Raw genomic sequence first — 26,938 nt, 5'->3', positions numbered from 1 at the left:
GGATTTTGAATTGAGTTGGAATTTTGGAATTTCAAAATCGATTTGAGAATTTGAATTATAAATGAATTTCAAAGTCAATTTAGACTTTGAATTTAGAGCTTGAATTTGGAATGAATCAAGAATATAAAGATTGAATTTTGAAATTTCAAAGTCAAATTGGACTTTGAACTTGGAATTTTAAATCTTTGAAATAAGATAGAAGGATGAATTAAATTATAGACTGAAGAAAGATATTTGAGATCACTTGGGTTTTTGAAAAAGAATTTTGAAAAAAATGTGATGCAATTCTATCCTAAATGATGAAATGAATTTGAATAAATTTGAAATTGGATTTTGAAAAGCTATTTCATTCTTTAAGTGAATTAAGAATGGGGTTGAAGATATAATATATCCCTGACTATGGTCATTGGATATATTATATAATAACCACATTTAAATTCAAGTGAAGAATAAGATACATTTTTTTGTGCTTTTATAGAATTTAAAATGAAATTAACCCTCAATATACCCTGACTATGGCCATTGGTATATATTTTAAGTTAATCCTAAGTTAAATTCTGATAAAAGAAAGAAAATATTTTGAGAGAATATGGTGGATTTTGAAAAATGGATCCAGTGTTATTTTGTAAAAGATAAAAATTCTAAGTTTTGTTTACACCCCGACTATGGCCGTTGATGTAAATCGTCGACTTAGAATTAACTTACCTCCTACGAAATGGTGCACGTGCCATTCGTGTTTCACCATCGTGGGAATTTTGAGAAATGAAGGAAAATACATGAAATAAGCAATTCATGGCATTTTATAATGCTCATTCATTCTACCTAAAGCAGGAAATGTAAATTCTCATTATATCTAGCTATTACAACATGGGAAAGCAAATTTACAACCCCAAGTAATGATGTCTTTCACATATTTCCTGCAAAAATCAAGTGTTAATATGCAGTAGAAAACACATATATAAAAGAAAGATAATGCTTTATAAGACGAAGAGCATAATAGAATATACATGGCTATGTATATACATAAGAGAATGGATTCATGAAAGCATGTATGTGTATTCCTATGACTAGAAATTTTTCATAAGATATAAACATATTTATATATACATACATATGATAGGCATGATGCTGGTGCCTAAGGGTAGCTTTGGAGTGTAGGGGTCTTTATGGCAGGATATGGATAGCTGATGTGTTGGTGGAGGCAGGGTTGTGATGCCTGCATTGCTGCAGTAGCTGGTTGAGGCTGTGCCATGGTGAAGTGGTGGAGGCTGTCGGTCATAGATGGAGTGTCAAAGGTGATGCTGGGTGCAAGTAGGAGATGAGCAATGTATCTTTCTGAAAAAGCCTCATCAGCACATGCATTCTGCAATGATGGTGAGGCTGGAGAACTCACTCGAGTTGCACCTGTGACTTAACTATGCATGCTATCTTGAGGGAGGGCAACCTGTGAAGGTACATAATAGCTCACAGTGACTTGTGGGCTTTGTTATGCAATGTAAAGCCATTGGGGATTGTGACTGAGACTCCCCATTCAATCATAAGCGATGGCTGCTTATGTCATTTTGGACTACACCTCATGATTCAACTTTCTACCATAAACCAATAGCAGAAGCAGAACATCAACATCAGAATTTCAATTCACCAGCTTAATTCCCTCATCACAATATCTTGCGCAAATGTTTCACCATTATCCACAATCACAGACCCTTATGCTTAAATGCTTTCCAAAAAATCATTAAGTAATCACTGAAAAGGGGAAAAAACATTATACTTCACAGAATTATAGCTCAAAATCGCATAGGATTAAACTGAAAAGCATGACCATGAGAGAAAGAAAAAAAAAAAAGAATGAATGCCCAACAAAAGGTGGAGGGACAGATCAACAGAAAACTGTTATCTAATGTTCTCAATCGAGAAATGACTGTAATTGTCAAGTAGAGGGAGAGATTCCAGTCGTTTTCACTGGTCCACTATTAGCAATATGATGAATATATGAATCCAATAAATCATGAAAAAGAGATGGTACAAAGTGGAAATGCAGGAGCCACAGAAATCCATAATGACACAAAATATTATAGGGAAATTTTGATGAGGCATGAAAAGCAACATGATGTCATAGATGCAAGAATTGATGTAGTATGACCAAAAATGGTGACAGGCCTTGAGATTATGACCTTTCAGGCCATAATATCCCTATTACTCGAATTGATAGATATCACTTAATCTTCTTCATTTTGCATACTTGAAGAAAAGGAAAAATATATATATATACCAGATTCGTAGCTGAACCTGAGACGAGGGCAACTATGAGACTATCAGTTGGCATTCTCTTTGACATGACTCAGAGGGATTCATAAGGGAGGATGTAAAGAACAATCTCACTGTTTTGATTATCGATCCTGATTTTAAACTCTATCCATGCTTTCGACCCTCCTTGGGGGATGACAAGAGGCACATGCCCACATAGATATCAATTTGGCTTATTATTAGAGAAACTCTTCTCACGATATCTCTAGATAGTTTACAGAGATCATTGGATTACCCCAATTCTTCATTCCCGATTGTTATGCAGATTAACACAAGTAAATCAAACAGAGGAAGAAAGTAACGAACCAGCAACATGAAATAAAAGAAGACGTGCATGTAATGTAATGAAGGGCTAACGTTTTGACACCAGTTGAATATGGCTATATCAAATGCAGAAGAGAAACAAATGTGCCATGGGGCAGGCTGAGCCATAAACAGAATCATATTAATCTCTGAGAATTTCTTATGACCACGGATCATATTTGAACTAAACTGAAAAACAACTGTGATAACACAGAATGAATGCACACCTTGGGAGAAGCTATAGCTAACAGGATGAACAAACCAAATCGACTAATGAAATCGGTTAATGGGAAATATTGTAGAATAAAAAAAAAATGATGAAGTGCCGTTATTAACTTCCTTGTCAAACTGAGTAAAACTCAGTAAGACTCTATCAACAACATTGATATCAGCATCCAGACGAGCTTGCCAAAGGAAATTTTACCGAATGTTAGTTTAAAGCTGGTGAAAGAAAGGTTTCTAGAATTCAATTGTTGGAGTTTGTTTGATCAACCAACGCATGACTATTTGATCGAACACCAGGAATCATTATGCTTCCAAAGAAAACGGGAATCACAGTCCAAGACCAATTGGAAATCAAAATAAAATAAAATGAGAGCATGAGCCAAGGCCGATGGACATCATAAGCAAATCGAAATTGGATTAAAATAAGAATGAAGCCAGAATAGAGACTAAAATTCTAAGAAAAACAAATAGAAAGTTTATAACTAATTGATGCTGAAACAAAAAAGGCAATATTGTAAGCAAGAAATCCAAATGTTGGAATACATTGATTCCATTAGTTTTGCACATCGGTAGTCTGACTTCGCTATAGGCAAATCGATGTTACTGAGAGGTGCTTCACAAAACAATAGACAAAAGAGGGGCGGTCGGGAAACTAGTAGAAGAAAAATCAAATATGAAGAGAGAAGGTGAAAAGACTTGTACCGTTGTTTGTAGAGTTTTGTGGAGGACGAAATTCTTTTTTTTTCTTCTCTTCTACTCCAGGGACCTTTAGCTTTGTTTTTGTAGAGTTTTGAAGGAGGGAGGGGAGATCTTCCTTTAGCAACTCCAAGAAGGACCAGAGAAATGGGATTGAGAGGAGAAATTTGGGTGGAGAGGCAGAAGACAGATCGGAGCGACGATGGTGGGGTGAAAAACTGGATGAAGTTGATGGATATCTCCTTCAGAAAGAATGTCGATAAGAAGAAATGTTGATGAAAAACCCGATGAAATTCATGGATGATGTCGAGAACAAATGCAGGCGTAAAAAAAAATGGATGATGGATCTCGATCAGGGAAACTCCACGAATGCTTGCAGATGCTGGACCTTGGAGGAGAAGAACTGATGCCTGCTTCTCGAAGAAGGCGAATGCTCGATGATGGATTGCAATCTCCAGGGGAAGAAGGATCCCAGTAAAGAGTCGATGGAAAAAAAATGGATGATCCTTGATCATTGGGGAAGGTCTCTTCTTAAAGAAGAGATGGAAGGTTCGAGTGAAGAACCCGTTGAAGATGGAGGGCGATGAATGGGCAAACTGTTGCAGATGTGCGATAGAGCGAGTCTGCAGCCGTTGCAAATCTCCTCTATTTCAAAAAGGAGGTCTCCTTTAAAAGAATTTTTTTGTAAAATAGTTCAAAATTTGAGGTTTTCAGCAAGAAGCTTTTTTTTTTTTTAAAACCTTGAGAATCATTTGCTTTTCTTGTAATTTTTCCAATTTTTTGATTTTTTTATGTTATTTTTCAAAATTTTTTTTTGTATTTTTAGAATAATCCTAAAGCTTTACGAGAAGTTAAAGATTTTAAAACTAATTTTTTTTTGTGTTTTTGTAAAAATATTTACAAAAGGAGATTTTTCTGAGAATTTTAAAGCTATTTTGAGAAAATTTCTTCAGAAATGGGTTTGGGTCCGAGTCTTGAGGAAATTTGGATTTAAAATGCTAGATTCGGATCCGAAATTAATTTTGAATACATTAATATGGAATTTAATTCAAAAAAAAAATCTGAAGAATGACTGAAATTTAGCTTTGAAATTGTTTTGATTTTCTCAGAAAATGGAATCAGGGGCAAAAGGGTCATTTTTAAAAAACTTTGAAAAATTTGGGGTGTTCACAGGTTACAAAGTGGGCTGAAGGGAGCAAAATGCCTGGTTGATAGTAGGTAATTGCAACAAATGCTGCCGCTTCTACCACTTAAACCTACCTGATGCCAAACACAGCATGAGTAAAAAAATGGATATAAAATCATGTATGCCATGCCATATTCAGATAGTAAACTGGTCCTGATCACATGCCAACCGAAAGACAAAGTTTGCAAATTTCCTGTTGCAGGAAGTATACAGGCAACAATTTGTCTAACCAACAATGGGCAAAACTTTGTTTGTGAATCTCTCTGACTAATTCTCCTTCCATGGCTTTCTTTAATTCATTCTTTCCATTTGCAGAGGAGTTCATTCCGCATATAATTTTCCAAAGTTTCACTTTTTAAGGCATCTCAGATTTTACTTGAAGCTACTGACAACTCCTATTGCCAATGATGTGATGTTTTGAACAAAGAAGCTCCTTTGCGTTTCTTGAAACAGGAAGATGAACAATATGTGATGAGGCTTATGGAATGGGGGTAACTGCTGTTGGTAATTGCAGCAGTAAAGGGGAATAGCTGGAATTAATTGGCTGTGATAGTATATAGGTGGGTATGACCATAGGTATGTGATGATGAGTATATGTTGGCAAGGGGATTACGACAGGGAATAAAGGCCAGTAATGGAGATGAATTGAGAATATGACAAACTGATACAGTGTCATGGGGGTATGAGCCATAGTGGCTGATAAGGTATACTCAGGTTTTTTTTTTTTGCTGCAGATAGTACTGTGGTAACATAACAGTGGATGCCATGAAAGTGGGTATGATATCTAAATGAGATGGGTAAATGCTATAAGTAATACACAGAGGTCATATAATTCAAGCTAATGTGTTGATGGCATACCTAGCGATGTTATATTAACTGATGATCTCAACATATCATATAGTAACCAATATGAAATGCAGGTGAAATAAACTTTAGTGAAAGTGCTATGGCAGGCATTTCAACATATGCGCTGGATGTGAGATGCAGGACCTAGCAGTGGTTGAAAGCATGTCAAACCTGGGAGCATCATTTAGAAGTCAGCAAATTTTAAAAAAAGGGGATTAAACACATACCTTATTTCAGATCAACAATATAGGCAGTGATATATGTATTGAAGCAAGAGCCTTGGATTAGCATGTAGAACATCCAAAACGCGGTCGCAATTTACTTCCTGGGTGACACAAGAGAATTTTTAATCCATGGCCTAAATCATGAAAAATTACATCTCCCAATTTACTTCCTGATGGGTACTCAATTTAGAACTATTCTTTTGTGACATTCACGCAACAAGATTCTATACATTGGTTCAAAAACCCTAAATAATATGGATTCCTCATAAACAGGGGGTTATAATGTGAATTTAAACAGACTCCTCCTTGATGTGGAGAGGAAAAAGTTATTGAAGATGAACTATGACATCTACTGGATGCATCTCTTCTCAGTCGTTGTAACCAGCTGATCTAAACTATCAAGGATGAGGAATCAATGAAAATATAAAGTTAGTAAGAAGAAGAATACTTCGTTATGAAACATAGCTCTGCTAATAGTAATAAAAAAAAGGACTCCAATAACTGATTATAATGATCTGTGAATCTCACTAGCAGGAATATTAATTAAGAGAGACATAATGTAAATTGTGATAATCTGTTATATCTGAGATATATTCAAAGCTACCCAAATGAACAAGGAATTAAGCAGGAATGACATCATGTGATATTGAACCATACGACAAACACAGAAGAGATAAACCAGATATATATATTAATAATGTTAGAAGGAAATGGACAAAAGGCTGGAGACACTTGCTAAGCTACACAGTAAAAAAAAATAAAGAAATGCAACCGTGAATGAAAGGGACCATTTGCTACCGGGCGAGTTACTCTGGTTTGTACATTATCTTCCACGTGAATCGACCATGGCGAGATCATATCCCAGCAGGCCTGGCGGACAGATGGGACCCTAGAATTATGCCCCAAAGAAAAAAAAACCCTGGGTGACACCTTCAACTTTCATGTTATGTGATCCGTCCCTCTGGTGCTCAAATGACTCAGAATAACAAAATTACTCCAGCAGTTATAGTGCTGAATCCTGCAAAAGAGGAGCCTCACCAGGAGGCCTATTAAAGGAAATCTTAAGAGTTAGCAAGTTATTGCATAGAACCTTAACCACATCGGGAAGAAATTGTGCATAATTTGTCTGGGAAGATAATAAGTGGTGTCTTCTAGATTAGGCATATCTTTCATATTTGCAATGGACATACGAGGTTTCTATGCAGGTGAAATATAGAATGTAAAAATACAAAACATGGCTTCAGGTTAAATGTAAAAAAAAAAAATGAAAAAGAAAAACAAAAGAAAGAATGAAATAATGAAAAAGGAGCTTCTGGAGAAAAATTTCAACCGGATTTTGGCATCAACTGGTTCTTATCAGCAGTTCGGTCCCTCACATTACCCTGCCACAACATGACAACTTTGACAAGATTCTCAGCAGCAAGTTGATCCGCCATGAAACGATCCCTGTGAATTGATTTATACTGAACAAAATGGAAAACAATGGGGTCTTGATCATGGCAATTCATCATCAACGCAGCAACTTAATGCCTCAATTGGTAGTGCTCACGACAAATATTAGGTGACAACATACAGGTGGGGATTGATAGTAACAGAGAACCAATGTGGAGACATGAAGATCAAGATCCCAAAAAAAAAAAGAAATGGAAAAGTCCATATGACAAATACAGAAATACAAAATGAAGGCTTACAGAATAGACATATGATACCTGATAGTGCAAATAAAACCCAATGAGCGCAATACATTGTTTACAAATCGTAATGACACTTAGAGATAATTGAAAACGTGAACAGGCGAATCAAAATCAAAAAGCCAATCGCAGTGAAAATAAGAAATAGAGAAAGAAAGAGAACGGAGAAAAGAAGAAAGAGAGAAAAAAAAATTTGTTGGAACTTGAAAGTTCCATTGGTATTGCACTGTGTGAATCAATTTGCTATATGCAAATCAGATTCTACAAGATGTGCGTTTGTTGGGATAGAGTAAGAAATCGAAAAGGGAGAACAGGATCATAGGGAGAAAGCATTCTTACCTGGATTGCTATTATTGCAGGGACGGGAAACCTTTCAGTCGATCAAAAGAGAAGCATAGATGGGGCTGGCTTTTGCTGTAGGGTCGATTCTCGTTCGATGATGCACAGAAAAAGAAGCAGAAAAGGGAAGAAGAAGGAAATAGAGGTAGGGAATTTGAAAGAGATGCAAGAAGAAGGCTGGGGTGATACGCGGTTCCTGAAGAAGAGAGGGGAAAAGAAATCGTGAAGAAGTAGAAAGGGGAAGGGTGAAAGCGGATGCCCTAGGGTTTCCTCGTCGTGCCCCTCTTAAGGAGGGGGGCGAAGGTTCGGGAATGGGCCGTTGGAGATCTGAGGGTTTGAGGAGGGTTTCAGATGGATTTGTTGGAGATGGGCGGCGACGGAGGGGAGGTCGAGAGTCTGCCAGAGAGAGATAGGGTTTCGATGGAGCAGAGAAAGGGAAAGAGTGCGGCTAAGGGTTTCGTGAAAAACCAAGCTTATGCGTGAAGCTTTGGTTTTATAAAAAAATTTTGATTTTCCAAAAAGAGGCTCCTTCAAAAGTTTTTCCTAAAAAGTGTTTTTAAAATGATTTTTTTTTAGCAAAATTGACTTAAAAGGTTTAAACTCATTCGTTTTTCTCATAATTTTCATAATTTTTTTTAGTTTTTGCGTTATCTTTCAATTTTTTGTATTTTTAGAATAAAATCCTAAAGTTTGTGAGAAAACAAAGATTAAAACTAATTTTTTTTGTGTTTTTGCAAAAATATTTACAAAAGGGAATTTTTCTGAGAATTTAAAAGCTATTTTGAGAAAATTTCTTCAGAAATGGGTTTGGATCCGGATTTTGAGGAAATATGGATTTAAAGTCCTAGATTCAGATCCGGAATTAATTTTGAATATACCAATATGGAATTTAATTCAGAAAATCTGAAGAATGACTGAAATTTAGCTTTGAAATTGCTTTGATTTTTCTCGGAAAATGGGGTCAGGGGCAAAAAGATCATTTTTACAAAATTTTAAAAAATTTTGGGTGTTCACAGTGTCTCTGCAAGATTTGTAAGAATAATCAATTTGTAGAACCTCATGGCGTTAGACATCACCTATACATGAAGGGTTTTATGAGTGATTATCAGAATTGGACATTTCATGGTGAAGAATTTAGAAACAATTTTGATGCACGGGTAAATGTGGTGCACTATAATCCATATATGGGTTTGATATTTGATACCGCAGGAACAGAACTGGGTTCTGCTATGGGTCTTAGTGATGTAACAACTACAGTAGATAAAGAATCACCAAATGATGCAGCTAGTAGATTTTATGATTTACTTAGAGATGCTGATGAGCCACTTTGGAACGGTTGCGAGAGTCACACAATCTTGTCTGCAGTTCTTCAACTAATGAATTTGAAGTCTGAGTATAATTTGAGTCAATCGTGTTTTGGCCGTTTGTGCATGATTATGAAGAGTATGTTGCCCAAAGATGAGAAATTGCCATAAAAATTTTATCGTGCCAAGGTTATGGTCAACGCTCTAGGTATGAGGTATAAAAAGATAGATGCTTGTCCAAATCATTGCATGTTCTATTTCAAGGATTAGGAAAACAACATATCATGCCTGTCATGTGGGCATCCTCGGTTCAAGCCAAAGATAAGAGGCAATGGTAGCACGAGATCAAAAGAAGTTTCACACAAGTTGCTCTGCTACTTTCCTATCACTCCTAGATTACAACGATTGTATATGTCTTCAAGGACAGCTAAACACACAAGATGGCATGCAAATAAAGTTCGACATGATGAAGACAAGATCACGCATCCTGTTGACGTGGAAGCTTGAAAGCACTTTGATTGTACTCATCAGAACTTTGCAATGGAAGTGACAAATGTTAGACTCAGTCTATGTACAGATGGATTTAATCCATTTGGGGGTAGATCAACTCCATACTCATGCTGGCTAGTATATGTAACTTCATACAACCTTCCACCAAGCTTGTGTATGAAGCGTCCAAATCTTTTCTTGTCTCTATTGATCCCTGGTCTGACCTCACCTAGCCAAAATCTTGATGTATATTTAAGGCCATTGATTGATGAACTAAAAGTATTGTGGGATGACGGTGTTACCATGTATGATGCCCATAAAAAAAATTCAATATGAAGGTCGCTGTTCTATGGACAATCAGTGACTTCCCTGCATATGGTATGTTATCTGGTTGGAGCACACATGGGAGGTTGGTATGTCCGTACTTCATGGAGGATATAAAAACTTTTAGATTGACGCATGGAAAAAAGCCTTGCTGGTTTGAGTGTCATCGTCGATTTCTACACAGCGACCATCTGTTCCGACGCCAAAGGAATGCGTTTCGAGCAGGCACAACTGAAATGGAAGGTTCACCCACAAGATTGTTTGGCATAGAGATTTTAAAAAGATTGCAATACTTTTCAGATGTATTAATAAATGCTCGTAGTCCGACGCCCTTCATTAGATTTGGGAAGGATCACAATTGGACAAAGAAATTTATTTTTTGAGAACTACCATATTGGCCGACCCTATTGATACGACATAATTTGGATGTGATGCATGTGAAAAAAAATGTGTTTGATAATGTGTTCAATACAGTAATGAATGTTAAAGGGAAAACAAAGGATAATCCGAAGGCCCATATGGATGTAAAAGTAATATGTAAAAGACCAGAATTGAAACTCAAAGAGTATAATGGAAAAGTACTGAAACCAAAGTCAAGGTACGTGCTTGGACCTGATCAAATAAAGCAGGTATGTCAATGGTTGAGACAATTGAGATTTCCAGATGGATATGTCTCTAATATTGCTTGGGCTGTGAAGATTGACGATGAACAGTTATATGGGTTGAAGAGCCATGATTGTCATATCTTTATGCAACGATTGATACCCCTAGTATTTCATGATATGTTAGACAAACCTATATGAGTTGAGTGGATTTTTTAGAACATTGTACGCATCAAAAGTCGTAGTACTTGATGTAAAGAATCTCGAGGACTCTGTCATCACTATTGTTTGTCTACTAGAAAAGATTTTTCTGACAACATTTTTTGATGTTATGAAACATTTGATCATACATTTGCCATATGAACTAAGGGTTGGTGGTCCTGTGCAATATCGGTGGATGTACCCATTTGAAAGGTATATGTTTTCTTATATTTGTCTCTTCAATGACAGATATTTCAAATTTGAAATGTATATTTTTGACAGATACATGTTTTACCTCAAAAAAAAAGGTTCGTAATAAAGAAAGAGTAGAAGGCTCTATTTGTGAGGCGTACACTTTAGAAGAGATTTCAAATTTCTCATCTATGTACTTTGAACTTCATATTCCAACACATTACACATGCCCTCCTCGTAACGATGATGGAGAACAAGTAATTGTAGCTGACAAACTGTCAATATTTCAACCACTTGGGCATGCATTTGGTAGTTGCCGATCAAGACTCTTGACAGATCGAGAGCAAGATGCAACACACATCTATATTTCTTTTAATTGCTCAGCGATTGACCCATAAATCGAGTAAGTATATATAGACGCAACACAATTCTAAATCCTTTTATGTTCTATACGTGCATACATGGTTCGATAATATAAGTATTTGTGGTTTGCAGATGATTTGATCTGGAGTTACGAAGAGAAGTTTCACATCTCACTGATGCAGAAGTACAAAAAGAACGTGAAACTAAGTTTGTGGAGTAGTTGAAAGAGTTGGTAAGGACGCTCACATAAATTGTGTACTTGTAAACAACACTAAGTTACTTAATTGGTCGTGATCATAATCATTGTTTATGTTTGTAGGTCCGCCATGGTGATGTTAAAAATCAAGGAATATGTGATTTACAAAATGGTCCGACCAAAGTTGTGCAATATTACAACAGGTATATCGTAAATGGTTATCGATTCTATACAAAAGACTACGGTATAAACAAATCAACGATGAATAGTGGTGTGTGTCAAGGGTAGCAGCTACGGTGAAAATGAACATGATTACTACGGTATTATAGAGGAAATAATGGAGTTGAATTACTTAGGCATAAATAATAGGGTAACTTTATTCAAGTGTCATTGGTTTGATCCAACTGCAACAAGAGTCGACAAAGCCTCAGACATTATGGAGGTGAATCATAAATCAAGGTTTGGAACATATGAACCATTCATATTAGCCTCGCAAGCTTAATAAGTTTATTATACTTAATATCCGAGTACAAAAGAGTCAGATAAAAATGAATGGTGGGCAGTTTGCAAGGTGAAGTCCAAACTATACCCTGAGTATGATCAGTTACAGGAAGACAAGTTAACTGAAGAGAGTGATTACTATCAATCAGATGATATTTATGACTTCTCTTATAGTCACGATGTTGCACATGATATACATGTCATATCTCTATTGGTCGATGAAACATTCATAGAAGAATGTGATCCAAATGATATACCAAGTGGATGGGCAAACAATGAAGAAGAAGAAGAATATGAAAGTCAAACAAGTGATGAGGAAGAATTCTCAAGCTAGTGTGCAAAATCTTGTAATGCAAACCTCTATTTGAATGTATTCTAATGTTTTAAATGTATTGCAATACTTGATGTGAATGATTTGAATTATTTGAATATATAGAAATGTGTGACAATGATTTGAATGATTTGAATGTATTGCAATACTTGATGTGAATGATTTGAATTATTTGAATGTATTGCAGCACTTGATATGAATGATTTGAATGTATTGCAATACTTGATGTGAATGATTTGAATGTATTGCAATGATTTGAATGATTTCCAGGTATTCCAATGATTCCAATGATTTGAATGTATTGCAATACTTGATTTGAATGTATTGAAATGTATTGCAATGATTTGAATGATTTGTAGGTATTCCAATGATTTGAATGATTTGAATGCATTGCAATACTTGATTTGAATTATTTAAATGTATTGAAATGTATTGTAATGATTTGAATGATTTGCAGGTATTCCAATGATTTGAATGTATTGCGATACTTGATTTGAATTATTTGAATGTATTGAAATGTATTATAATGATTTGAATAATTTGCATGATTTGAATATATTGCAATACCTGATTTGAATTATTTGAATATATTGAAATGTATTGCAATGATTTGAATGATTTGTAGGCATTCCAATGATTTGAATGTATTGCAATACTTGATTTGAATTATTTGAATGTATTGAAATACTTGATGTGAATGATTTGAAACCATTTGAATGTATTGCATGACATTTTTTATTTGTTAGAATATGGTTCGTGGAGCTTACATTGGTCGTTCATCCAGTAGTAGCCAATCTCAGCCTTCATCTTCATGAGCTCCTTTAATAGGTATATCATTTAACTAATTGGATGTTTGATTAGTTGAAATGCGCATTCTGAGAATTTCTAACATATTTTTTTACAGGTGATGTTTCTCCTGTACATGACCCACCTACACCAGTTGATCATACAAGTCAGGAGCCAACACAGGATGCTGGGTCTTCTCAGTCTGTCATAAGAAGACTCATTCAAATAGTGTATATCGATAATCGACCATAAGTATTTCATTTTCACTTATTGCATATCTTATAAATATTGTATATTGATATTTACTGTATACCAATTTATGTGCAACACGAGGTTCGAGCAACAAAAAGTAGTACGCGATATTAGGAATTCACTACTTCAACATCTACCAGGACCGATCGCTCAATGAAAAGAGTATCCAAAAGAGGTGATAGACAGATTGTGGTCCCCATTCACGGTATACAGTTGTTTGTCATAGTTAATGTGTTTCATATTTAATTATTTGTTATAGTCATGTCTACTAACTTTCTATAAATATTTGTAGGCTTTGAATTGCTTCGCGACTACGATGGAGGAACTTGATGCAAGGAAGGTGTGGCAGAAGGTGGTTGCCAATCGATTTGCAGACATGTTGCACAATATAAAGACTGCATCAAGAAAAGCATATGGTAGAATAGATGATCCACTGCAGTGGAAGGGCCATGGACCTCCTACTATCAGGTCAGATGTTTGGGATGCAATGTATAACAAGTGGGTTGGGGATGCATTTTGAAACCGCTCAGCGAAGGATGCACAAAATCGAGCGAAAATGCCCAAAGCCCATCTACACACAGGTGGATCTAGGACTCTTGGGAGCCACCTGAAGAAAATGGTAACTCATTAATATATAAACAAATAAATTTTATAAGTATTGTTGCAAACCTGTTAACTTAATCTTTTATCATTTCACTTCGCAGGAAGCAGAAAATAGAGGCATTGTGCCATACAAGGATGTGTTTGTTCAAACACATAAACGTAAGACCACAAGAGTGTTCATATCGAAGAAGGCAAGAACGACAACGATATGTATATATTATATTAATAATCATTGTAATACACAAGTTTTCATAAACATTATAATTCTTAATTATTAATTCATACTGTAAACATTATTTTGTAGGAGTCATACGAGCAACAGATTGTAGAGCGATATGGCGATGAGTCCACTCAGCATCCGCCTTTTGATCCTGCAGCATGGGTGACTTCAGCAGGTGAACCCAAAAAGGATCGTGTGTTCGGGTTTGGGAGTAATATGAACACCTCACCAGTCGTTGCTTCCTCCAGTCACGGCTCAGAGACTTCTCCCATCAACATCAACTCCAAGCATCCGACTGATTCTTGGGATGATGTACGCCACATCGTTAAGGACACAATCGCTGACTACTTCCATGAAACAATTGCTGACGTTCTCTGTAAAGAGTTCAACAGTTTTTTGCAGAATAGGGGAGCTTCGTTTGCAGGTGCCTCTCAGGTATGAAAGTTTCATATGATGCATTGCATGTTGTTAGATTTCATATACTTTGATTGCCTTAACTTAGGCGCATTGCATATAATTTAGTTCAGTATATTTTGTTTATCAATACTAACCTTTTATATAATATTTCAGTATAATATTTTTACTGCCTTAGAACACATATGAGCATGATAGAATCACATATACAGTTTTTTTTACTCCCTTATAACACATATGAGCATGATAGAATTACATATACAATTTTTTGCCAGCCTTAGAGCACATATGAGCATGATAGAATCATATATAAAGTTTCTTGACTACCTTAGACCACATATGAGTATGGTAGAATTACATATACAGTTTTTTTTACTGTCGTAGAGCACATATGAGCATGATATAATCACATATACAGTTTTTTGCATGCCTTAGAACACATATGAGCATCATAGAATCACATATATAGTCTTTTTGACTGCCTTAGAGCACATATGAGCATGATAGAATCACATATATAGTTTTTTTGATTGCCTTAGAACACATATGCGCGTGATATAATCACATATGCAGTTCTTTGCCTGCCTTAGAACACATATGAGCATGATAGAATCACATATAAAGTTTTTGACTGCCTCAGAGCACATATGAGCATGATAGAATCACATATAAAGTTTTTTGACAACCTTAGAGCATATATGAGCATGATAGAATCACATATAAAGTTTTTTTTACTGCCTTAAAGCACATATGAGCATGATAGAATCACATATAAAGTTTTTTGACTGCCTTAGAACACATATGAGCATGATATAATCACATATACAGTTTTTGCCTGCCTTAGAACACATATGAACATGATAGAATCACATATAAAGTTTTTTGACTGCCTTAGAGCACATATGAGCATGATAGAATCACATATAAAGTTTTTTTGACTACCTTAGAACACATATGAGCATGATATAATCACATATACAGTTTTTTGCATGCCTTAGAACACATATGAGCATGATAGAATCACATATACAGTTTTTTTGACTGCCTTAGAACACATTTGAGAATGATATAATCACATATACAGTTTTTTGCCCGTCTTAGAACACATATGAGCATGATAGAATCACATATAAAGTTTTTTGACTCCCTTAGAGCAAATATGAGCATGATAGAATCACATATAAAGTTTTTTTGACTGCCTTAGAACACATATGAGCATGATATATTCACATATAAAGTTTTTTGACTGCCTTAGAGCACATATGAGCATGATAGAATCATATATAAAGTTTTTTTGACTGCCTTAAAACACATATGAGCAAGATATAATCACATATACAGTTTTTTGTATGCCTTAGAACACATATGAGCGTGATAGAATCACATATAAAGTTTTTTTACTGCCTTAGAAAACATATGAGCATGATAGAATCACATATAAAGTTTTTTTGACTGCCTTAGAACACATATGATCATGAGATAATCACATATATAGTTTTTTGCATGCCTTAGAACACATATGAGCATGATATAATCACATATAAAGTTTTTTGTCTGCCTTAGAACACATATGAGCTTGATAGAATCACATATAAAGTTTTTTTACTGCCTTAGAACACATATGAGCATGATAGAATCACATATAAAGTTTTTTGACTGCCTTAGAGCACATATGAGAATGATAGAATCACATATAAAGTTTTTTTTACTGCCTTAGAACACATATGAGCATGATATAATCATATATACAGTCTTTTGCCTACCTTAGAACACATATGAGCATGATATAATCACATATACAAATTTTTTTATTACCTTAGAACACATATGAGCATGATATAATCACATATACAGTTTTTTGTCTGCCTTAGAATATATATAAGCATCATATAATCACATATACAATTTTTTGCCTGCGTTAGAGCACATATGAGCATGATAGAATCACATATACAGTTTTTTTGACTGCCTTAGAACACATATGAGCATGATATAATCACATATACAGTTTTTTTCCTTCCTTAGAACACATATGAGCATAATAGAATCATATATAAAGTTTTTTTACCACCTTAGAGCACATATGAACATGATAGAATCACATATAAAGTTTTTTTGACTGCCTTAGAACACATTTGAGCATGATATAATCAGATATATAGTTTTTTTCCTACCTTAGAAGACATATGAGCATGATAGAATCACATATACAGTTTTTTGACTGCCTTAGAACATATATGAGCATGATATAATCACATATACAGTTTTTTGCCTATCTTAGAACACATATGAGCATGATAGAATCACATATAAAGTTTTTTGACTGCCTTAGAGCACATATGAGCATGATAGAATCACATATAAAGTTTTTTTCTGCCTTAGAACACATATGAGCATGATATAATCACATATACAGTTTTTTGTCTGCCTTAGAACACATATGAGCATGATAGAATCACATATACAGTTTTTTTGACTGCCTTAGAACACATATGAGCATTATATAATCACATATACAGTTTTTTGCCTGGCTTAGAGCACATATATATGAGTATGATAGAATCACAAAAACAGTTTTTTTACTATCTTTAGAACACAACATATGAGCATGATTGAATCACATATAAAGTTTTTTTACTGCCTTAGAACACATATGAGCATGGTAGAATCATATATACATTGTTTTGACTGCCTTAGAGCACATATGAGCATGATTGAATCACATATACAATTTTTTTACTGCCTTAGAACACATGTGAGCATGATAGAATCACATATACAGTTTTTTTACTGCCTTAGAACACATATGAGCATGAAAGAATCACATATAGAGTATAATTTTTTTCAGTATATTTTGTTTATCAATACTGACCTTTTTTTTCTCGTGTAGGTTGCTGGCGATAATCAGTGTAGTGGAGCTGAGGGGACAGATCAAGACAATGAACAAGAAGACGCACAAAATCTTGGCGATGATTAGATTCATGTGTTGAATTTGTTCTACCTTCGTTTTGTTTCAAAAATATAAATGTTGAATTGTAAATAATTAGAACTTGCGAATTTTATCGATGATTGATTAATTGTTTTAGTTTCCTTTTATATGTATTTTGATGTATACTTTATTTTTTATTCACAAGAAATATAAATTGTACAAGAAATATAAATTGTATTATGAGAATTTTTTTCTCAATATTTAATTTTCAAATAATTTTTTTTTCCTTGTTTGTGACGAATTGCGACGGATATATCCATCGCTTATTACTATTAGCGTTGAATATAGCGATAGATTAGTGCCAACTATAAATCCATCGCAACACCAAAGTTGTCGTATAATAACGACGACCTTGTGATGGATGTTGGCATTCGTTATTCCGTCGCAACTTAGTGACGGAACTGGTGACAGATACATTCTGTCCCTACTTAGCGACAGAATGGGCGACAGATATATTCTGTCGTGAATTAGCGTCAAAAAATTCTTGATGGAATCTATCTATCTCTAATCCATCACTAAGTTGTTTAGCGACGGATTAGCGGTGAATTTGCGATGGATTTAGGTCATCGCTAATCCACAGGTTTCTTGTAGTGTTTCTTAATACGTAATTTTCAATTTGATTTTTAGTATTATTTCTTTCATTTTTCTGCTGGTTTTCCGTTTAATTTCTGATATACTATTCGAATGCATTTATTTATCGTATCTCTTTTCATTCCCTGTTGCGATATATATTTTCCATATTACATTATCTTTATTTCTTTCTCAACATTTTGATTGATTTCATTTCTTTTGTTCTTCTGAAATTTCATGTTTCATCGGATTATACTATGAAATCTGCATCCTATGTCGAGTATGGCATTAGCATTACATGTGTGTGTTCTGCATCAGGTGTCCAGTTTTGCATCATATCATTCATGCCATTTGTTTCGATTCCTCTTCTATGTTCTTGACCATTTACTTAGTTTTGTGTCGACCTGCATGTTAAATGATATGCTAAAAATTGAAAATAACAACAGTGGGTTTATCATTTGGATCATGGTGAGATCGGTTCACAGTTGAATCTCACAGCACCATGATCGATTCTGCAAGCTGATAGTTGCTAGCATGGTTCTAACCATAGTTATCCCAGGACCTTCGTTTTTGTCTCCAAATTACTTCAGCATGTATTATTTTAGCCTTGATAATAGAACGATGTATCCTAGCTAGATGGTTATTACAATAGCAGTCTGATTTCTGAGTCCTTTATTTTATCATCTATCAAGCCCAATATTGAATTTAAGAAATAAAAAAAAATTCCATGGTGGCCTTAGCATCATGTGATAATACAACCTGTGCTACATTTGCAATGTTGTGGATGGTTGTTATCATCGCAAAATTTTTCCCTCCCTTTGCGAGAGAGAGAAATGATTCTTCGAGTCAAACTCAACCAAAGTTTTGAAAATTGGTTTTTGAAAATTACTCACCTCTATTTTTGAAATTTATGAGAAAATTCCGTAGAATGGGACTCGTCTGTCGATACGAGGTTCAACCGTTCCTGGTGCCTTTACCAGAGGTAATTGAACCAAGGATCAAGAGTGTGCTTTAACTAAGTTCAAATATGTGAATCTTGCTCCATTTTTCTAAATACACAGAGAATCAGACATGTGCTATAAAATTTTGAAAAGATACACATTTTAAGAAATATGATGTTTGCTTCTAACATTTGGAAATATTTGGAAATGAGATTCTTGGAAATCAGGAATTGCATTGGAGATTGCTTTTTCTGAAGAAAAGGAAGGTCGATTTCTGAAGAAATCCTAAGATTTGAAAGATTGTTTTCTGATGAAATTCCAATGGCTTTGAGAAAATTGATTTCTTAAAACTTTGGATTTTGAAATTTGAGGATGCTGGAACAATGGAAAATTATGATTTGAACTAGGAAATACTTGAAATATCATTTGAAAACTCAGAGTTATGAGAAAATCAATTTCTGAGAAAGACTTAGAAAATTTTGGGAAAATCGATTTCTCTAAATTGAAACGAAAGCATATGAATGAATGAATGAATATGGATTTGAAAGATTTTTTTTTTTTTTTTGAGGAATTTGAGAGAATCCTTTTTTTTTTTAGAAATGTTGTGCATTTTGAAGTTATCCTAAGAGTGTAGGCTGAATGTGGCAGCAAACTGCATGTCCTGGTTAGGTTACCATAAACTATTTGTTGGGGAATTTGAAAAAAAAAATATTCAGATATAGTTGAAATAGTTGATCTTGGAGGTGGATCTGTCCAAATGGCATATGCTATGTCAGAAAAGGAAGCTGTTAATTCTCCAAGACTTTCAGATGGGCAACATTTCATATGTTAAGGATCCTTTTCTTAAGGGAACCCAGTATTTTCTTTATGTTCACAGCTACTTGCATTATGGCTTGTTGGCTGCTTGAGCAGAGATTCTGAGATCTGTGAAAAGCACTAGCTATCCATGTATTTTGAAGGGCTTTGATGGATTCTATAAGTACGGTGAATCTAGAATGAAGGCAGTGGCTTTGCCATCTGGGTCCGGCTATGAAGACTGCAGGGCAGCTGCCATAGCAGCTCTTAGAGTCAATGAGTCCACTTGTACTCATCTCAAGTGTACATTTGGTGGCATATGGAATGGTGGTGGGGGAGATGGTCAGAAGAATCTCTTTGTTGCCTCATTTTTCTTTGATAGGGCTATGGAGGTGGTATCCTGCAGATTTTTTTTATCTCATGCAACGGGCATCTTTTGAAGTATACTATATCTTTTTGTGTTTGTCAAAATTTGACTCTGCATTCTCCATATAGGCAGGTTTTGTAAATTCCAAGAATCCAATTGCAAGGGTTGCGCTCGTAGATTTTGAGAATGCGACCAAACGTGCATGTGAAACCACTCTTGTAGATGCTAAGGTTGTTTATCAGAATGTTGATGAGAGCAACTTGACTTATCTTTGCATGGACCTTGTGTACCAGTACACGCTGCTTTTTGATGGGTTTGATTTGAATCCGTTGAAAAAGATTACATTGGTAAAGCAATTGAGGAATGAGGATTTACTGGTTTAAGCTACATGACCATTAGGTAGTGCCATAGAGGTCACATCAGCACTCTTTTTCCCCTGCACACACTTATGTTTCCTGCAATTTACACTATTCATCACTAGCACCCTTCACTTCATGGCAACACTGCATTATCTACCTGTGTACATTACTTACATAGTACACATTTCCCCTGTAATTATAATACATCAACACCACATTCACACCCTTAGTACAAGCCACACCTTCAGCCCACTGTAGCCACCTATATTGATCCTTTGTATATCTCCTTCTCCTACACACATTAGTCACCTATGCATACTCCATTGCAATGTTTGCTGCAAATACATACTTCACCCAGCTCTCACTATCTTATACCCATTCACCTAATTGCACTTACCTGTACTATGCCACTTTCATCACCCAACACCATCTTTTCAACTTCTTCCTTTGCTACCCATCACAACACCCCTTTCATTCACCACACTTCTTCACTAACCATTTGTGCACAGCCTGTAGCATATCCAACACTTTCACCCTATGTTGCCACAATTCACATTCAACCGCTACATCTTTCTGACTCCCCTATCATGTTTCTCACCCCTTCACAGCATCAACACCAGCATTGTGTAGGTTCTTAACATCCTTCACTACTGCCTCCATTAATGCATGCTCTGCTACAATAATGCCCCATCACTTACATGTTCATTTACAATTTAGGTGTCATTTGATCATGCTATGTTTTCCTCAATACCCCATGCAACCACCTACTATACATTATGATAGTTAGTATCATTTCCACATTTGTTCCACATCCTTCCAACGTCATCAACACATAGCATTCATGACATCTCTCATCTGCATTATCATCCTACCCACTGCATCTAGGCATATATCCAGATACCATTACCCTATTACACCCTTATACCTATGCACCCTCCAGCATTCACGTAGCTTGAACATAGCAGCTCATGCATTCATAACAGGTAACTTCATAACAATTCTCAAGGCTATTGCAATTCTTTAAGTATACGTGAGACATCCCCCATTAGACACCTATATTCATCTCCCCCAAGCATTTTAAGCAAACCTACAAGACCTTTCTCATTTCGTACAAATATCATCATATGCATCATAAAACTCATTTTCTCATTAGCTTAGTGTGCATCTAAGCATTCATTCCATCATTTGTGTACAACATGATATCTCTTTATATGTGTATCTTTTATCTTGAGCTAACTTGGATTTTGCGGGAATTAGGCAGAAAAGGTTATTTTTCTTTCTTAGTCTAGGAATTTGAACTTAAATTCAATTCAAGTTTGTAATAACTAGATATTAATGAGAACTTTACATTTTCAGCTCTTAGATTAGAATGCATGAGCATGCATATTTTCTAGAATTACTTGTTTCATCTTATTCTCTCTTTTATTTCAAAAATCCACCATGGTGAAACACGAATGACACGTGCACCATTCTATTAGGAGCTAATTAATCCTAAGCAAATGATTTACATTGATGGTCATAGTCAAAATGTGAACAATGCTTAAGATTTTTATCTTTTATGGAATAACATTGGATCCACACTAGGTCTCCTTCAAAAATCATCATATTTTCTGAATTTTTTCTTCTTTATGAGAGTTTGACTTGTAAATTAACTTAAAATATATATCAATGGCCATAGTCAGGATATATTGAAAGTTAATTTCATTTCAAACTCTATAAAAGCACCAAAATATATTTTATTCTTTATCTGAATTTAAATATAGATTAATTTCATAATACATCTATGACCATAGTCAGGAAGGTATTATATCTTTAATCTTATTTCAATTCTCCTAAAGAATGAAATATATTTTTCAATATCCAATTTTCAAAATTCTTTAATCCATTCATCATTTAGGATAAAATTACATCATATTTTCAAATTATTTCAAACTTTCTTCAAAAACCCAAGTGATTTTGAGATTAACCTTTAAAGATTTTCTCACTTCTCAAATCAATCTTCAATTTTTATTTATAAATTCAAATTCACCTTTCTATTTCCAATTTTATCTTATTTTCAAAGTTCAGACTTCTTTATCCCAATTTTAAAGTTCGATTCAACTTTGAAATTTCCAGTTCATCTCTAAATTCAAAATTTAATTTCCAAACTAGATCATATTTCGGAGTTCAAATTCAACTTTTAAATTCCAAGTTCAAGATTCAATTTCAGAATCAATTCAATATTCTAGATCAAATTTCAAAGCCCAATTCAACTTTGAAATCCCAGATTCATCATCTGATTTAAAAAATTCAAGTTTAAAATCAAGTTTATTCTCTATTCCTCACTTCAAATTCTCAAATCTCTAAGTTCTTTTTGAAATATCGTGAGTTTTAACCTTCAAAATTCAATTTCACTTTGAAATCAAGAATCAAAGTTCTGAGGTTAGCTCTAAAATCAATTTTTCTTTGAATTCAAAATCAAAATCAAAAATCAAAAATCAAAAATCAAAAATCAAAAATCAAAAATCAAAAATCAAAAATCAAAAATCAAAAATCAAAAATCAAAAATCAAAAATCAAAAATCAAAAATCAAAAATCAAAAATCAAAAATCAAAAATCAAAAATCAAAAATCAAAAATCAAAAATCAAAAATCAAAAATCAAAAATCAAAAATCAAAAATCAAAAATCAAAAATCAAAAATCAAAAATCAGAATCAGGATTTCCTAAATCCAAATCCATCTTCAAATCCCATCTGGATTTTTGAAATCCAACTCTATTTTCAAGTTCCATTTGGATTTTCAAAATCCAATTCCATCTTGGATTCCAGACTTTAAATCCAATTCAACCTTGGATTCCGGATTTTCAAATTCAATTCCATCTTGGATTTCAGATTTCAAATCCAATTCCATCTTGGATTCCAGATTTTAAATCCAATCCCATTTGGAAATTTTAGATTTCAAACTCCAAATCCAATTCCAAAACTCAATTCTATTTTTCAAATCTCATCTGGATTTCTTAAAAATCCAAATTCCATTCTGATTTTAAACTTTAAATTCGGAATTCAATTCCTTTTTCAAATTCCATCTCAATTTCAAAATTCTAGATTCAAACTCAAAATCAAAGCTCATCTTGACTTTAAAAATTCCATTCTTACTTCAAATATTCTATCTCAGTTTCAAACCTTCTTTTCTCTTCATTTCTTCAAAATCTATTCTTTGATTATTTCAAGACTTAGAATTTCAAGTCTCTTTCTCCAGATCTATTTCAAGTCTTAAGTTAGATTCAAAATCTAACTTTTCCAAGTCAATCTTCAGCTCTCACGAACCATTTCTTCATAATATTTTCAAACTTATTTCAAAATCACTTGGATAAAAATCCTAAAAAGTTCTAAAATTATTCTTCTTAAAAGCATATATCTCTGCATTTGCACTGCACAAACATGATTCTTTGTGCAATCTTAGACTTAGAATAAATTCTTAGATATTATTTAGGCAAAGCAAAAGGCATAAGTTTGATTCTTGGTTCGATTACCCCAGATAAAGGCACCAGGAACGATCGAACCTCTTACCGACGAGTGAATCCCGTCTCTCCATTTTCTCGCAAATTTTCAAAAAAAATAGAGGCGAGTAATTTCAAAATAATTTCAAAATTAAGGTCAAGTGAGACCTTTGCAAAATAGTTCCTCTCTCTTTCTTTTCTTTTCACTTCTCTTTTCTATCTTTTTATTCCCCTTCAAAAAGGGAATAGAAGTTAGAAAGGAAAAGAGAAGGAAAAAGAGGAATAAAGAGGAAAATTTTTGCAATGATCACACCTACTTGGATCAGGACTCTGTTTTTTCATCTTTCTGAATCTTTTCAAAACTCTATTTTAATTCTAAATCAGATGTAGTCATATCCTTTTCCCATTCTTGTCATTTTTGGCCAAAATTTCATAATCTCAGTCCAATCAGGACTCTTTTTCCAGAATCCTAGTTGGATCAGAACTCTTTTTCCAAAGTCCGAGTCGGATCAGAACTCTACATTTTACTACCATTTTACCTATTTTTGAAAAAATATTTCAAAATCCTTCATTTTGGCCAAAATTCTAGAGCCCCAGTCGTATTAGGACTCTTTCTCAGAGTCCTATACGAATCAAGACTCTATTCTGATTTCACTCCTTACTCCTGTTCTTCACTAGTTTTCAAAACCTTCTCATTTTATTTTCAAAATCTTCCGTTTTAGCCAAAATTCTAGAGTTCTAACCGGATCAGGACTCTTTTTCCAGAATTTCAGTCGGATTAGGACTCTATCTTTCATCGCTATTCTGCCTGTTTTAAACCAAATCTTTCAAAAAGAAGTCAAAAACTCAGAGTTTTAGTTGAACCAGGACTTTGTTCAAAGAGTCTCAGTTGGATCAGGACTTTGACCCTGACTTCAATTTTGAGAGAATCCTTCCAAAATCTCTTCATTTATCTTTCCAAATTTTAAAATTGTTGCATTTCTATCACAAAGTTTCAAAATTTTGGGATTTTATCCTAGAGTCCTAATCGAATCAGAACTCTATCATGAGTTCATTTTCTCACTTCATTTTCACTGGTTTTCAAAAGTTCCTTTTAAAGTCTCATCATTTGTTTTCTAGAAAACCAAAATTTCTCAGAATACTAGTCCAATTAGGACTCTTCCCTCTTGAGATTCTTGAAGCTTCTCTCTCCTCTCTACAGCCCTCTTCTTCCTCTTTGCAGCTACATCCATCCAAGGTATGGTTTTTATACTTTTTTTATGCTTTTATTAATTCTTTTTCATGTTTTACCATGGATTCCACCATGGGCGCCTCTTATTTCATGAGTTTGAGTATGGTTCATCATCAAGAACCCTAAAATTGACCCAAGAAGATGATCTAACTCGGTTTGGGGAGGATTTTCAAGATTCTAATCCATTAGAATCGTTTAGAGGTATGTTTTCTACGTTCTTAACCAATGAAATATATGATTTACTCGTTAAATGGGCTAAATCCATATTTTCAAAGGGAAAATTAATTTCAGTCATAGATTCCCTATATTTTCTTTATTTTCTTGTCATATTAATATTTATTTTATATATTTCAGCATTAAATCAATTTTTGTTATGATATTTATGTATTTTTTTATTTGTTTCTATGTTTAGATTAGTTGTTTTAGTGTTTTTATTAAATTTTTGTATATTCTGATTTTAGATCTATAGAAATCCTGCTATTTCGTATTAAATCTATGTTAAAAAAATTTGAGATTTTTATATTTAGTCCATGGATTTGTCAGTAAGTCTCTGTAAAAAATTAGAGGTTTTTGAGTTCGGGAACCCTGTTAGAAAAATACAAAGTCTGATCGTGATTTCTGTTACTTAAAATCACTATTGATATTCAGGTATAACTTTCAAATGCAATATTTCTGTCATTTGAGGTTCGATTTGCAATCCGTAAATTGCAGTAGCTTTGTATTAGAATGTAGTATTCACTGTAATTTTATTATATTTTTATGCTACTGTCTACTATTTTTATTGTGTCAGAAAGTAGGATCAACTCCTTAGAACTCATTATGCTTTATTCAAACCCTAAGTCAATTTTCGTTGATCGTATCTCCCTAACCGGAGATTCGATCGACAATCTATAAAAAAGGAAAATCTTTATCTGCTTATCTTATATTTACTGCTAAAATGTTAGAATTTTCTGATGTGGTTTGCTATTTTTCCCTGAATTTAAAACCGAAAGCATTTGTTTTGATAGATTTTATATTTGTCATAATTGATCAAATATTGCCAGAACAATATCTCCCTAACCGAAGATGATTTTTCTGATCTATAAATAGGAGAATCTCTGTTTTTTGTCTATTATGTCTTTGTAAATTTTATGAATTTTTATGATGGTTTGACCCCTAATTCGGGTCTAACACTGTGACAGGTACGTGCCTATGGGTAAAAATAGCATATTTTAGGGTTTTTGTATAATTTGAATATTAGAATAATGTCAAAATAGAATTTTTATGTTTTCACTTTAATTTTAGGGTTATAAGAAGTGCATATGTTGATTCTTATTGATTTTGGAACCCATATGATGTTTGAATCAGTTATATTGCAAAACAAGATGCCTGTAGGATCCTGAAACACTGATAAAATCATGATTTTTGTGATATTTCTGATTTTTTGTATGTAAGTTCATGTTTTTAGGGTTTTCTCATATTTAGAATCATGCTAGGACATTTCATAGTCGGTTTGGCTTTGTTTTGAGTCTTTTTAAAACCCTAAATCCAAAATTTTACCAAAATATTTTCTGAAAACCCTAATTTCAAGGCCATAGTCTTATTTTCAGGGGTATTTTTGTTATTTTCCCCCA

At 34.1% G+C, this 26,938-nt stretch overlaps 1 pseudogene; it reads left to right on the top strand.

Moving 5' to 3' along the window:
* Positions 1-26,938, top strand: part of LOC149828704 (apyrase 2-like) — a 66,408-nt pseudogene that overhangs the window by 33,730 nt on the left and 5,740 nt on the right.

This window comes from Nuphar pumila, chromosome 9, assembly GCF_984573655.1.
Source record: "Nuphar pumila chromosome 9, dmNupPumi1.hap1.1, whole genome shotgun sequence".
Taxonomy (NCBI): domain Eukaryota; kingdom Viridiplantae; phylum Streptophyta; class Magnoliopsida; order Nymphaeales; family Nymphaeaceae; genus Nuphar; species Nuphar pumila.
The sequence above is the reverse complement of the archived record's forward strand: the minus strand, read 5'-3'. Positions and strand labels throughout refer to the sequence as shown.